The following is a 12,807-nucleotide window of genomic DNA, read 5'->3' on the forward strand; positions in this document are numbered from 1 at the left end:
GGGTTTTTTTTATCTTTACCCCTGTGAAATCTACATTTTTTGATTTCAGGTTCCCTAAGTTTTTAAAGCCTCTACGCCCATGAGCATCAGCTTTAGATGAAAGTGACGGACTTCCAGCTGCTGCAATGCTAGCATTTACATGTTGTTTCTGCTCTCCTCTCGGTTCATTCTCGTGATCCATATTACTTTATCACTATGAACTGGAGTCACGGAGCTTGTATACACACAGTGGGCTATGCCCTTTCACGGAGCTTGTATAATAGACACAGTGGGCTTATGCCCTGTCACGGAGCTTGTAGAATAGACACAGTGGGCTATGCCCTGTCACAGAGCTTGTATAATACACTCAGTGGGCTATGCCCTGTCACGGAGCTTGTATAATAGACACAGTTGTCTATGCCCTGTCACTGAGCTTGCATAATAGACACAGTGGGCTTATGCCCTGTCACGGAGCTTGTATAATACTCAGTGGGCTTATGCCCTGTCACGGAGCTTGTATAATAGACACAGTTGTCTATGCCCTGTCACGGAGCTTGTATAATTCTCAGTGGGCTTATGCCCTGTCACGGAGCTTGTATAATACACTCAGTGGGCTATGCCCTGTCACGGAGCTTGTATAATAGACACAGTTGTCTATGCCCTGTCACGGAGCTTGTATAATACACAGTGGGCTTATGCCCTGTCACGGAGCTTGTATAATAGACACAGTGGGCTATGCCCTGTCACAGAGCTTGTATAATACACTCAGTGGGCTATGCCCTGTCACGGAGCTTGTATAATAGACACAGTTGTCTATGCCCTGTCACGGAGCTTGTATAATAGACACAGTGGGCTTATGCCCTGTCACGGAGCTTGTATAATACTCAGTGGGCTTATGCCCTGTCACGGAGCTTGTATAATACACTCAGTGGGCTATGCCCTGTCACGGAGCTTGTATAATAGACACAGTTGTCTATGCCCTGTCACGGAGCTTGTATAATACTCAGTGGACTTATGCCCTTTCACGGAGCTTGTATAATACACTCAGTGGGCTATGCCCTGTTACGGAGCTTGTATAATAGACACAGTTGTCTATGCCCTGTCACAGAGCTTGTATAATACTCAGTGGGCTTATGCCCTGTCACAGAGCTTGTATAATAGACACAGTGGGCTTATGCTCTGTCACGGAGCTTGTATACACTCAGTGGGCTTATGCCCTGTCGTGGAGCTTGTATAATACACTCAGTGGGCTATGCCCTGTCACGGAGCTTGTATACACTCAGTGGGCTAAGCCCAGTCACGGAGCTTGTATAATACACTCAGTGGGCTATGCCCTGTCAGTTGTCAGTCACGGAGCTTGTATAATACAGTGAGTACACATACACACAGTGGGCTTATTATGCCCAGTCATGGAGCACACACAAAGGGCTTATGCCCAGTAAAGTCAAAGAGCGGCAAGAACACTGCCTACTCTAATCTATCTAACACTAGCACAGACAGCGCACTACCTAACTACCTAACTACGCGTCACACGCGAAATGGCGCCGACTGCCGGGCTCCACGCCTTTTTATAGAGGCCGAACGTCACCCGGCTCTCGCTAGAATCCGACGCCGGACGGGTGACGTTCGGCCTCAAGGTGGAATCCGAGTCAGGCGGGAACACCCGAACTTGCGTTCAGGTGGACTCGGATTCCACCTGTTCGGAGCGGTTCGGATTCCTCAGAATCCGAACCGCTCATCACTACTAAGAAGTGAGTGAGTTGACCGATGGTGAAGCAAATCTAGATATCTCTCCCGAGTTGCAAGTGAAGATGAGATTACTCACCAGAGATGTTTTCTCTCTGCAAATCTCTCCCGAGCTAGCAGCCTGCACATATCAGTGAGATATGTGCTGGCTGCTTGTGTGTTAAGACCTGTAAAAAACAGGTTAAAAGTCCAGGTTTTAATTATAGGGGGAAAAAAATTGCGTAGGGCTCCCCCTAAAATTCAAACCAGCACCAGACCCTTTCTAGCGGAGGGCTGATGCCACAGCCAGGGGAGCCCTTTCAGCCGCAGCATCAGTCCTGACCGTTAGTCAGCCCAGGCCAAGTATCCCTGGGGAGTTTGGGACCCCCCCAATAAAAAGGGGTCCCCCTCTCCAGGGTATCTCTGGCATAGGCTGATAGCCCGGGGCTATCCCCACCACCCTAAGGCGATGGGTGACAGGTTGATAGTGTATATAGTGTGTAAAAAATAGAATTAACAACATTGTCTTTACAGTGGAACTACTGGTTCCAGCAAGCCTCCCCCGCATGCTGGTACTTGGGGAACCACAGAGAACTATTAAACTATTTACAGGCAGAAACATACACAAATCACAATGATTTGTGTACGTTTCAGCCAAACTCGCAGCTCTGGTGTTTTTAAAACTTCAATTTGGCAGAGAGATTGTGGTCATCTCGATTCTTGATAAATTTACGAGCTGTGGACCTGATTCAGACCTGCTCGCTAAGCTGCAGCCACTCGCACTGACCGATAGTCGCCCATCTGCGCATGCGTAAAATTCGCAATGTGCGTGCGCAAGCCAATATCTGTGATGGGGATTCGGGCACTTGTAGCACACAGACTGGCCACTACTTTGAGCATCAGATTATGCCGTTTGTGGATGGTAACAGGGGAAGGAGCTTGTGAACAGGGGAGTGGTGCTGTGAACGTATGCATGTATGGGCATCATAACAAAGTTTTGTGGGTGTGCATAATTAGCAAAGATGCGTCACAGTACACGTCACTTGGTTGTATTTTACACTGAACTGCTCGCAGTGCTTGCGGGAGGGTAGAGTCTACCACAAGCACTGCGTTCACTTCAGATGGTCCTCGATATACCAATGTTAACAGACACTTCCTGGAAATGACATGCACTAGTGGGCATCTCAAGACACGCTAATGGGCATCTACATGCACAAAGTGATCGCTCGCCAAGACATAGTGGGCATACTTATGCCTTGCCGTGTGATCGCCTGCCATGCCATCACTTTGCTGAATTTGCATATGCTGGGGGTGAGTGATCTCATCTAGCGAGCAGCTCTGAATCAGGTCCTGTATCTTTTAGGTGAAAAGTACTTCCGAGTTTGCCTGATGGTGATAAGATTCGAGTTTGCTCTCTCACCCGAGTTTTACGAGTGAGAAGAGAGAAATCTCTCTCTAACTCACCCGACTTTGTCTTTAGTCAATTTGCGAGTTGAAAATCATGCCTAAACTCTCCTGAGATTGGCATCTCGACCATTCTCGATTCTTAGTAAATTTACTTCATAGAGTGGCCAGAACCCTTAACCATGCTCTGTGAACGTTTCTCCCACGGACTGGTACAGCATATTGCCATACTTGATAACACAATAGTATCCACTCTGGAGTTTACATATTGATTACATATGTAGTACATATATACACATGGTCTTGTTGAAGTATAGTATAGCAATAACTGTAGACTGAGTGTTACTTGAGTTCAGAGCCATAACTGGACATTTTGGTGCCGTGTGCGAGAAAGATTTTTATTTTTACTCTTCCAATATCTGTTATGCTGGGTTTACTGTGGGCATGTAAGACAAACAGAGTGATTGAATAAGATCGTGGTGGGTTAAACTTCGAGTCTGGGGGCTGGCCTGGGTAACACCATGTGACTTAGTTGCCCTATAGGATAGGTATGTGTGTTTTAACTAGGTGTGTGAGCTGAGACTAAACCTCTTTTGTTCCTGTCTTCAGAAGAGATAAGTGCTATATAGGATCTCGGTCTTATTAAGTGCTGTTAATATTTGTATTGTATTTGATTATTTAATTCTTCCTCTTTTAGCTCTCTTTTATTCTATTTTCTCCCTCTTTTTTCTTTCTTTCCAGTTTTCTTTCCTTTCACTCTCCTGTGCCTGTGTCCTCCTTACCCTGTGCCCTCCTTGCCCTTGTGAACTCCCTGCCCTGTGTCCTCTTTGTGCCAGCAGCTTTATAGCCCTGCTAACCCCCTCCCGGCCATGTCTCGCCCGCGCCGATCTCAAAACCCCCCCTGGCGTTACCTTGATGGAGCCGGGTCCCCTGCACCGGCGGGCGTGGTAGAGCGCCGTGGTGCGCGGGCGCGCGTGTCCGCCACGGCTGTCATGGTGGCTGATGCTGGAGAGTCCACAGAGGCTTCTCCTCCGGGGGCTGCGGCTGCTGGCTCTCGTCGGCGGGCGGGTCAGCGCACTACTACTGTGCCTGCCCACCCGCATGTCCCGGCTTGTGGCAGTGCTGCGAGTCGCGCGCGGTCACGTGTCCCGGATGGGACACCCTCAAATAGGGTGGAGGTGGCTGCGGGTTCGAGACCAGCCTGGTCTCGGGCCCCGGCTCGTGCCTCCAGGGCCTCTAGGGCCCACATAAGGCGCAGAGGCACTGGGACCCGATTTCAACATGGCGGCTCTGCTCAGCTCCCTGAGCCTGCTCGGAGGGCGGAGCTTGGCGGCCATTTTGATAATCAAAATCAGAACTTGCTGCAGGTGTGCTCTGCCAGCAACTATTATGCAGGGCCGCAGTCACAGGGGGCAGATGTCAGTGTGGGGCCTCCCAGCTTTCCAGCAGTTGCTATGCCCACAGGTTTAGGGGATGCTGCGGGAGTTATAAATATCATGTCTTCTATGGCCACGTTGTTTGCCCCTTTTATAGCGGCTTTTTCACAATTACCTGGGCCCGGGTCTTAAGCTGGTGCACCCCCCTCAGTTCTAACCCTGCAGTTGCCAGCGACCATGCCCGAACAAATGTTGTCAGCGGTGCGCGCATTCGGGTCCTTAGTAGCGCAAGGTACCTCAGGAGCAGTCCCTTCCCTGGTTTCGGCCAATTCAACCGTTGCTTCTTCTGCACCTTTGTCTGCATCGGGGGCTGCGGCGCCAGATGCTGTGTTACTCTCTTTTTCAGATGACTATGCCAGCGACAGTCCCGAGGATGCAGCTGTGGACGAGGAGGTGGCTTCGGCTGATTCTTTGGGTGACGAACAGCCGAGTGCATCAGGTGGGTCTACTTATGATGAGAACAATGACAGTAGCAGCTGTTGTTCCTCTTCATCGCTAGTGTCTGATGCCAGCAGCTCTGCTAGGGCGCGCAAGCAGGCCGCTAAATATGCTAAGCAAGAGGCTGACCAGAGAGATAAGTCATCTAAGCGACATCGTTCCCGTCCACGCGCCGTTTCCCGTAAACCTTCTAAACGGTCACTGGGGGTTCGCTGCGATAATACAGCAGTTTTGCTCGGCTTGCGCCCATGCTGTATGCGTAAGATTATGAAGGGCCTATACGTGGACATTTTTGTGCTCACCGACAAAGCAAAAAAGGATTTTAAGGCGGCCAAGACTAAGGGAGGAGTTGGCATGGACGCTTTCAAGTCCTTTAGTAATTGGATTGCGGGTTTCTGCATGTTTGCATCATGCTATTTAATAACTCATCCTGAGGAGCACTTAAATATTATTAGGTATCTGCACCTGAATAATAGCATGCAGCGCGGTTCCCGGGGGTTTGCCTGGCGAGCTTATGACGAAGAGTTTCGTCAAAAGCAGGATGGCAGGCCTGTCATTGAGTTTGGTGGTAAAGACGTGGAGGTGTGACTGGAAGTTACTCAGCCACCGCGTCTTCCAGTCGAAACTCCCCCTATTCGGCGTCCACCAGGACCGGGTCGTTTTTCCGCTCAGACTCAGAATAAAGGCAAATGTTTTGCTTTTAACAATGCCACCTGTACTCAGGGGCAGCGGTGTCGTTTTCGTCACCTCTGTTTGCATTGCGGTGGAGCCCACCCCGTGTCCAATTGTTCCCGTCCAGCTGGACAGCAGTCTTCCAAGCCACCCAGGAATACCGGGGCTAAGTAAGGCGTCATCCGCAGTGCGTTGGATGCTATGGCCAAATGGTTGGGTTGGCGTTTTTTGTATTCTGGTTTCACTTTTGGTTTTAAGTTACCCATTGGTTTCAAGTCACCCAGGGGTGAGGTTAGGGTTGGCCCCCCGAAGAATCTGCGGTCAGCGCATGCATAACCTAAAGTACTAAAGGCAAAAATTCAGAAGGAGGTGAGCCTAGGGCGAATGGCAGGCCCATTTGAACAACCTCCGCTGGAGGATTTGATTCTTTCTCCAGTGGGAGTTGTCCCCAAGAAGTCTCCTGGTAAATTTAGGCATTTGACGAGGCCTTGGAGATGGTTAGGTCGTATGGCCCCGGTGCTCTCATGGCTAAGATAGATGTGGAATCGGCTTTTCATCTACTTCCCCTGCATCCTGACTCCTTCAGGTACATGGGGTTATGCATTGGCGCCAGATATTTTATAGACAAGTGCTTGCCTATGGGATGCTCTGTTTCCTGTGCCTTTTTTGAAAAATTTAGCACCTTTCTCCATTGGTGCATGGAGACTTCTTGCGGGGGTCACGGGATAGCTCACTATCTCGATGATTTTCTGTGCGTGGGTCCTGCTGATTCAGACCGTTGTGCATTTCTTTTGTTTTCTTTGTGAGCTCTGTTTTTTCATTTCGGGTTTCCAGTTGCTGATGAGAAGACGGAGGGTCCCCTCGCTTGCCTAACTTTTTTGGGTATCGAGATTGACACTCTGGCAGGGGTTGCAGGCTTCCTCAGGACAAGGTGGCGAAACTGAGTGACGCGATTGCTACATGTTTGCCTGCAAACAGAATTTCTTTATGGCAAGCCCAATCGATCTTAGGTCTGTTGAATTTTGCCTGTAGGGCTATCCCGATGGGCAGAATTTTCTGTCGAAAGCTGGAGTGGTCCATGGCTGGGGCATCCAGGCCACACCATGTGATTCGCCTGTTCTCTGAAATCAAGAGGGATCTGTCCGTTTGGGCATCTTTTCTTGTTAAATTTAATGGTGTGGTGATTTGGATGGCTCCAGCTGTTGACAGCTTTCAGCTGCAGCTTTTCACCGACGCAGCGGGTTCAGCTGGTTTTGGTTGCTACCTTGCCGGGTCCTGGTGTTCGGCTCCTTGGCCTGAGGAATGGGTTCGTTTGGGTCTCACACAGGACCTGTTGCTCCTCGAACTCTTTCCAATCATGGTTGCATTGGAGGTGTGGGGTGAGCATTTGCGTAATCGCAGCATAGTGCTCAGGTGTGATAACCTTGGTGTTGTGCATGCGATTAATCAGCAGCGTGCTAAATCATTGCTAGCGTTGCGAGTTTTGGTGCAAATAGTCTTAACTTGCTTGCGCTGCAATATTTCATTTAGGGCGCTGCATATTCCCGGGGCAGAGAATGAAATTGCGGACGCGTTATCTCGGTTTCAGTGGTCTAGGTTTCGATCTTTGGCCCCTGGGGCTGATGCTACTGGTGTGCTTTGCCCTCTTGTGTTTGGCAGGTCATCAAGCCGGCATGGAGGGCTTAGCGCGCAAGTCTCTCGCTCCGGGTACCCTGAGAGTTTACCGCCAGGCTTGGAAAGAGTGGGAAGAGTATTCCCGTCGCCACAGACATGGAGGTAGGAGCAGGCATCAGTTGATGCTTTCTTTTATTTGGCATCTCTATGTCTCTGGTAGATCCAGAGCTGTGGTTTCACGTTATTTGGCCGGTATTTCATTTTTCTTTAAGTTAAAAAGCCTTCCAGACCTGACAAAGAGCTTTCTGATTCAGAGGGCCTTGAAAGGTTGGGCTCGTACGGTTCGGGTTGCGCCCGACAAGAGACGTCCCATTGATATTTCCCTCCTCCCATTACTCCTCGCGGTCATAGCGGACGTGGCCGATTCGGTTTTTGAAGTTGATTTGTTCAAACTAGCTTTTTCTATGGCCTTTCATGGGGCTTTCCGGATTTCGGAGTTGGTGGCGGCCTCCAAGCGTACCGATTCTGCGCTCCTTCGGGCAGACGTTCTGGTAGGGGAGAGGTCGTTGCTTTGTAGGATTAGGCGCTCCAAGACTGATCAGCTGGGTAGGGGACGTTGGTTTTCGCTTGTCCCTTCTGAGGACTTGCGTATTTGACCCATTGGCCTGGCCAAGCGTTATCTTCAGGTCAGGCCTGCTACTGCGGGCTCTTGGCTTCTGCATGAAAATGGTTCACCATTAACTAAATACCAGTTTTGGGTGGGTTTTGAAGCGCTGTGTCTCTCGTGTCGGCCTCCCCCCCAGGATTTCGGTTCGCACTCGTTTCGTATCGGGGCAGCAACTTCCGCTGCTTCAGCGGGATTTTCTGTATCTGAGATTAAGACTTTAGGTCATTGGAAAGCCTCCAGTTATAAGCATTACATTCGGCCCCTGCATTGATTGCATTCCGAATGAGGTAAATGCGGGGCGCCCTTAGCGTTAGTCGCAGGAGGGGGAGTGTTAGGTTTAGGCAGTGTAGCGGGATTAGGGTTAGGTTTTGGGGGGGTTGGAGGTTAGGGTAAATGTTAGGCACCACTGGGTGGGCAGTTTAGGGTTAGGCACAAAGGGGGGAAGGTTAGGCTTAGGCACGAAAGGGGGAGACAGGTGTAGGTACTAATGGGGAGGGTTAGGGTGCGGGGTGGGGTTAGGCTACAAGAAGGGAGGATTAGGGGGAGAAGGGGGAATGGTAGGTATACTACCTGACCCGTGTCGGGATACCAACCATTGGGATGCCGCTGTCGGTATTTTGACAGGAGGCATCCCGACAGCCGGCATTACATACCGATTCCCTGTGTATGTATCTATGCTGCTGGTCCCTGCCCCCGACTACACCAGTCACCCGACATCCTTTGCATCAGCCAAAGGACGTTCTGCAGGGGCTGCTGGGAAATGTAGTCCCTTCCACCTCTGTGACACTGGTCACAGAGATGGAAGGGACTACATTTGCAAGCAGCCCCTGCAGAAAGTCCTTTAGCTGATGCAAAGGATGCCGGCAGTTCACATAACTGCTGTTTGGAAGGCAGTTGCACTGAGTGTAGCCTGCTAAATAACCGCAAGGCCCGGCCCTCCCATGCTGCCAGGGGATCTGTCATTCTGCAGTGCAGCCAGTGTTCGCTGCTGGATGCCGCGCCGCCTACTTCACAGAGCGCATCTAACCTCACTCTGGGAACTGTGGGAGGAGAGACGTCAAGAGACGTCTTTCCAATCCCAACAGACACTGCGAGGCCGGGTCGGGAGTGTGCATTTTGGAGCCGCCCGCCGCACCGTTATTAATATATAGCAGCTGGCGCCTGGCGTATAGTAATTGTGTAACCCTGGTTAGGGTTACGGAGATAATTCATATATACAATTGAAACAGGTATATATTTTCATTCATCTATTTACAGCAAAATGCCATTTATGAGGTAAATGTTAAATATACTGTAGGGATAGATGTGATGTGATGTAAATATAAGTAAATATGTGAAAATGTATGTACCCTGTGCATGTTAGATATCCATGATGTCAGTGGACTTTGGTGCTTCATGCTGCAGATATACATTTCACAGACATTGGTGATAGTTGCAGAAGGGGGCGGAGTAATATAGATGGGAGTGAATTGGTTCCTGTCAGGAAAATAGGATCCGGTGAGAGGGAGGATATATAACAGCTATTAGTAGCAGCTGAGAGGCAGTCTCCTGATCCCTCCCTCCAGTGCCTGCCCTCCTGTGACCCGGGCAGCCAGTGAGCAGCGATGAGCTCCTGGGCGCAGGGGGGCAGAGCCGGAGAGGGAGCCCAGCAGGAGCTGGGAAGAAGGTGGGACAGTGGCACCCACCCTGTCTTGCCGATGATGCCAGAGAGGCGGCGTCGCGGGAGGTAGACCCGCACCAATCTGGATGATCCCTGGTGATAGGAAGCGGCTGGCCCAGACAGCAGGCCAATGGTCGCAGTGGGACTGCCGGCGTCATGGAGCAGGCGCCGGCTACAGTTGGCCAGGAGGTGGCTGTCGGGAGTCCCCCTGTGATGGAAGTCTGAGAGGCGGGTCCTGAGCAGGCAAATCAGCCTGAATTTAGGCTGACTGCAGAGTCTGAAGCAAGCAGCACCTCCCACTACAAAGGACAGCCCGGAGGCTGTATCTCTATACCGCAGGGGTGCGAGTACAAATACAAGCACCACACTCACTATAATCACCAGCTGCCCTTCATACATTACTCAAAGGCTTAATTTCTGCCTAATCATATAACCCACTTACTAGCAAGCTGAGGCAACAAAGAGGAGGGACCAAAAGGGATAGATAACTCAATAACTATAACAGACTGGGACTTAGGAAAAAAAGCTATTCCCTCAGGGAATACAGGAAGAATTTGCAGCCTGAGGCAGATATAAGTCAGGGGGCAGGGCCGCCATCAGGGGGGGACTGCCGGGACTGGAGTCCCGGGCCCGGACACTCGGGGGGCCCGCCCGGCTCCTGCTACATACTGCCCGCCCACTACCAACCCCCTGGCTGAAGGTGGCAGACAGTGACAGGCCCGGCTGCTCTAGGGCCCACTACTATCCCCCCTGCCCTTCCCTCCGCTGCACTTTAGACTAAGTGACTTGTGTGAGTCGCTTCTCAGCTGCCCTCCTACTCCGCCTCCTACCTTACTGCATTGGGCAGGTGCCAGTGTGCCCACATCTAAAAAGTTTTTCTACATTGAAGTTATGCACGTGACGTCATGCCGCGCAGATGAAGGACAGAGGAGCTGCGGCAGGCGGGTGGTGTGAGGAGTCTGAGGAGCTGTCCGGAGCATGGAGAGTGATAAACAGGAAGGAGCGAGCAAGGTAAGGTAAGTTACTTCCGCTGCCTTTCTTAACTAAAAGGTGTTTGCGTGGGACAGTGGCAGATCCAGGGGAGGGGGGTGGGCGATTGGAGTGACCCCCCCCAGCACAGTACTTTCTTTATTATCCTCATGCACTGAGAGCACCAGGCTGTGTGCCCTCCGCCTCCCCTTATCCTCTATCAGTGCGTCCCCGGGGGTGTGTCAATGACAGGCTGTCACAGCAGGGAGCCGAGGAAGCAGAGATCTCAGCCGGCTCCAGACACACTGCTGCTGCTACAGGTAGGACTCTGACTGAAGACTGTCATCCCTGTCAGTAGCATTATGTTGTGTGCTACTGACATTGTGCAGGGAGATGTTACAGCCTCCATCGTATCTGGTTGCTAGTTCCGTAGACAGACAGAGGAGGGAGGGAAAGCAGGATGATGGCTGCTTCTGCCTCTGCGGGGAAGTGAGGGAGGATGGCTTCTGCTGCCCTTTGACAGAGGGAAAGGGGTAGCAGAAAGATGGCTGGGGAAGGGGAGAGCGTTTCTTCTTCCCTTGGACAGGGTAGGGGGAGCAGGAAGAAGGCTGGGGGAGGGGGAAGCAGGAAGAAGGCTGGGGGTGGGGGGAAGCAGAAAGATGGCTGGGGAAGGGGGGAGCAGGAAGATGGAGGGGGAGGAGGAAGCAGGAGATGACTGCTTTTGCCCCTCACAGAGGGGAAGAGGGGATAGGGCTTTTGATGCCCTTGGACAGAGGGAGGGTGGAGCAGGCAGATGGCTGTTGGTGTTAAAACTGTGTATTCACACATAGTGAATACATAAATATATAGAAATTGTAATAATATCGCCACAAAAAAAAACCCTGTGAAGGGGAGGAGGTGGGACCAGAAAGGGGAGGTGCCCATGCAGTCTAGATCTGCCCCTGGTGTGGGGGGGTGGGTTGCGTGGAGGAGTTTGTGCAGGATGAGGGAGGGAGGGGGGGCCCGGCCCTGTCCTGCCCTGCTCAGCTTAGTTCGACAGTCCCGGGCCCCACAATTTCTGATGGCAGCCCTGTCAGGGGGAGTTGGTGTATGCATCTACTGTACTATCTAAAATAGTGCCAGTTACACTTATAATCCACAGCACACAGCGCCAAACTCGGGTTTTTGCATTGGCAGGACTGCTGTATAAATATCATTATTTTGGACTGTGAACAGTTATGTTCATTGTGACTGTGATGGAATAACCCGACAGGACTATATTTGTTGATATTGCAAGGCTTATATACTTACCAAGGTACCAGCATAAGCACATTATATGGACTTAGATATATTGTGGAGGGGAGTCCAGTTATACTAATCTATGGCATGACAAAGTCTATAATACGACCAAGGAAAAGTGAAGGCTTGCTAGAGGAAAAGCCCCATAAGGATAATTAACAAAGACAATATGTACACTTCAGAAACTGAACCGGGACTATAAACTCTGGATTGGAACTATTTATAAATATAGTCTCCTAACTAATGTTATAACATTGTTTAAGTTTAAGGGTTTTGTATATTAAGCAATGTATTGATGTAATACATGGAGTTGTGTTTATCCTCTGTATATTAACAGCAGTTTATATGCAAAGTACAAGTGAAGATCCTTTACTTATATTCCTTATAAAAGTAACTTTAATGTTTTTTAACTACTGTATGTTACTTACCTAGAGTGATTATGGAGGGAGATCCATTACTGCGGAATCTGTGGAAGGAGAAGACATTGGTGGTAAATGTGAAGTGAAATGATACAGTATTGTGTGTAATTACACATTATCTATACACCACACTATATATTCTATCACTGGGTTTTCCCAGGTGAGCCCTTTTGACATTCAAAATAATTAACCTGGGTGGAGGCACTGACAATGGGGATGTACACCACCAATAGAGGGTAAGGGTGGGTACATTAGGAGTAACAAAAGAGTTAGTAACCTGGTGACCCTTTAGTGGTAAAAAGGGGGGTTACAATTGCGGTGGGTGACCGGTTCCGCCCTCAGGGCTGTTGCCGTCTGTGTGGCAGCATCGGCTACACCACCCTAGTTGCGGCCCTGCTTGATTTACTATTCTGGAGAAACAATACGTTGCTCTGGGTTTTAAACTACACTGTATAGTCTCCCAGAATCTTTTTGTTAATCCTCCGTGTTATGTTATAAATAGGGCCGGTTCTCCTGTTACGCATGGTACGCAGCTGCGTAAGGCGC

General features: G+C 50.3%; 1 pseudogene; it reads left to right on the plus strand.

Moving 5' to 3' along the window:
* The first annotated feature begins 6,038 nt into the window (after window positions 1–6,038).
* LOC148540883 (uncharacterized) lies at window positions 6,039–8,206 on the plus strand (annotated as a pseudogene).
* The last annotated feature ends 4,601 nt before the right edge of the window (window positions 8,207–12,807 follow it).

Source organism: Taudactylus pleione, unplaced genomic scaffold, assembly GCF_031769625.1.
Source record: "Taudactylus pleione unplaced genomic scaffold, aTauple2 ptg000016l, whole genome shotgun sequence".
Lineage (NCBI taxonomy): Eukaryota > Metazoa > Chordata > Amphibia > Anura > Myobatrachidae > Taudactylus > Taudactylus pleione.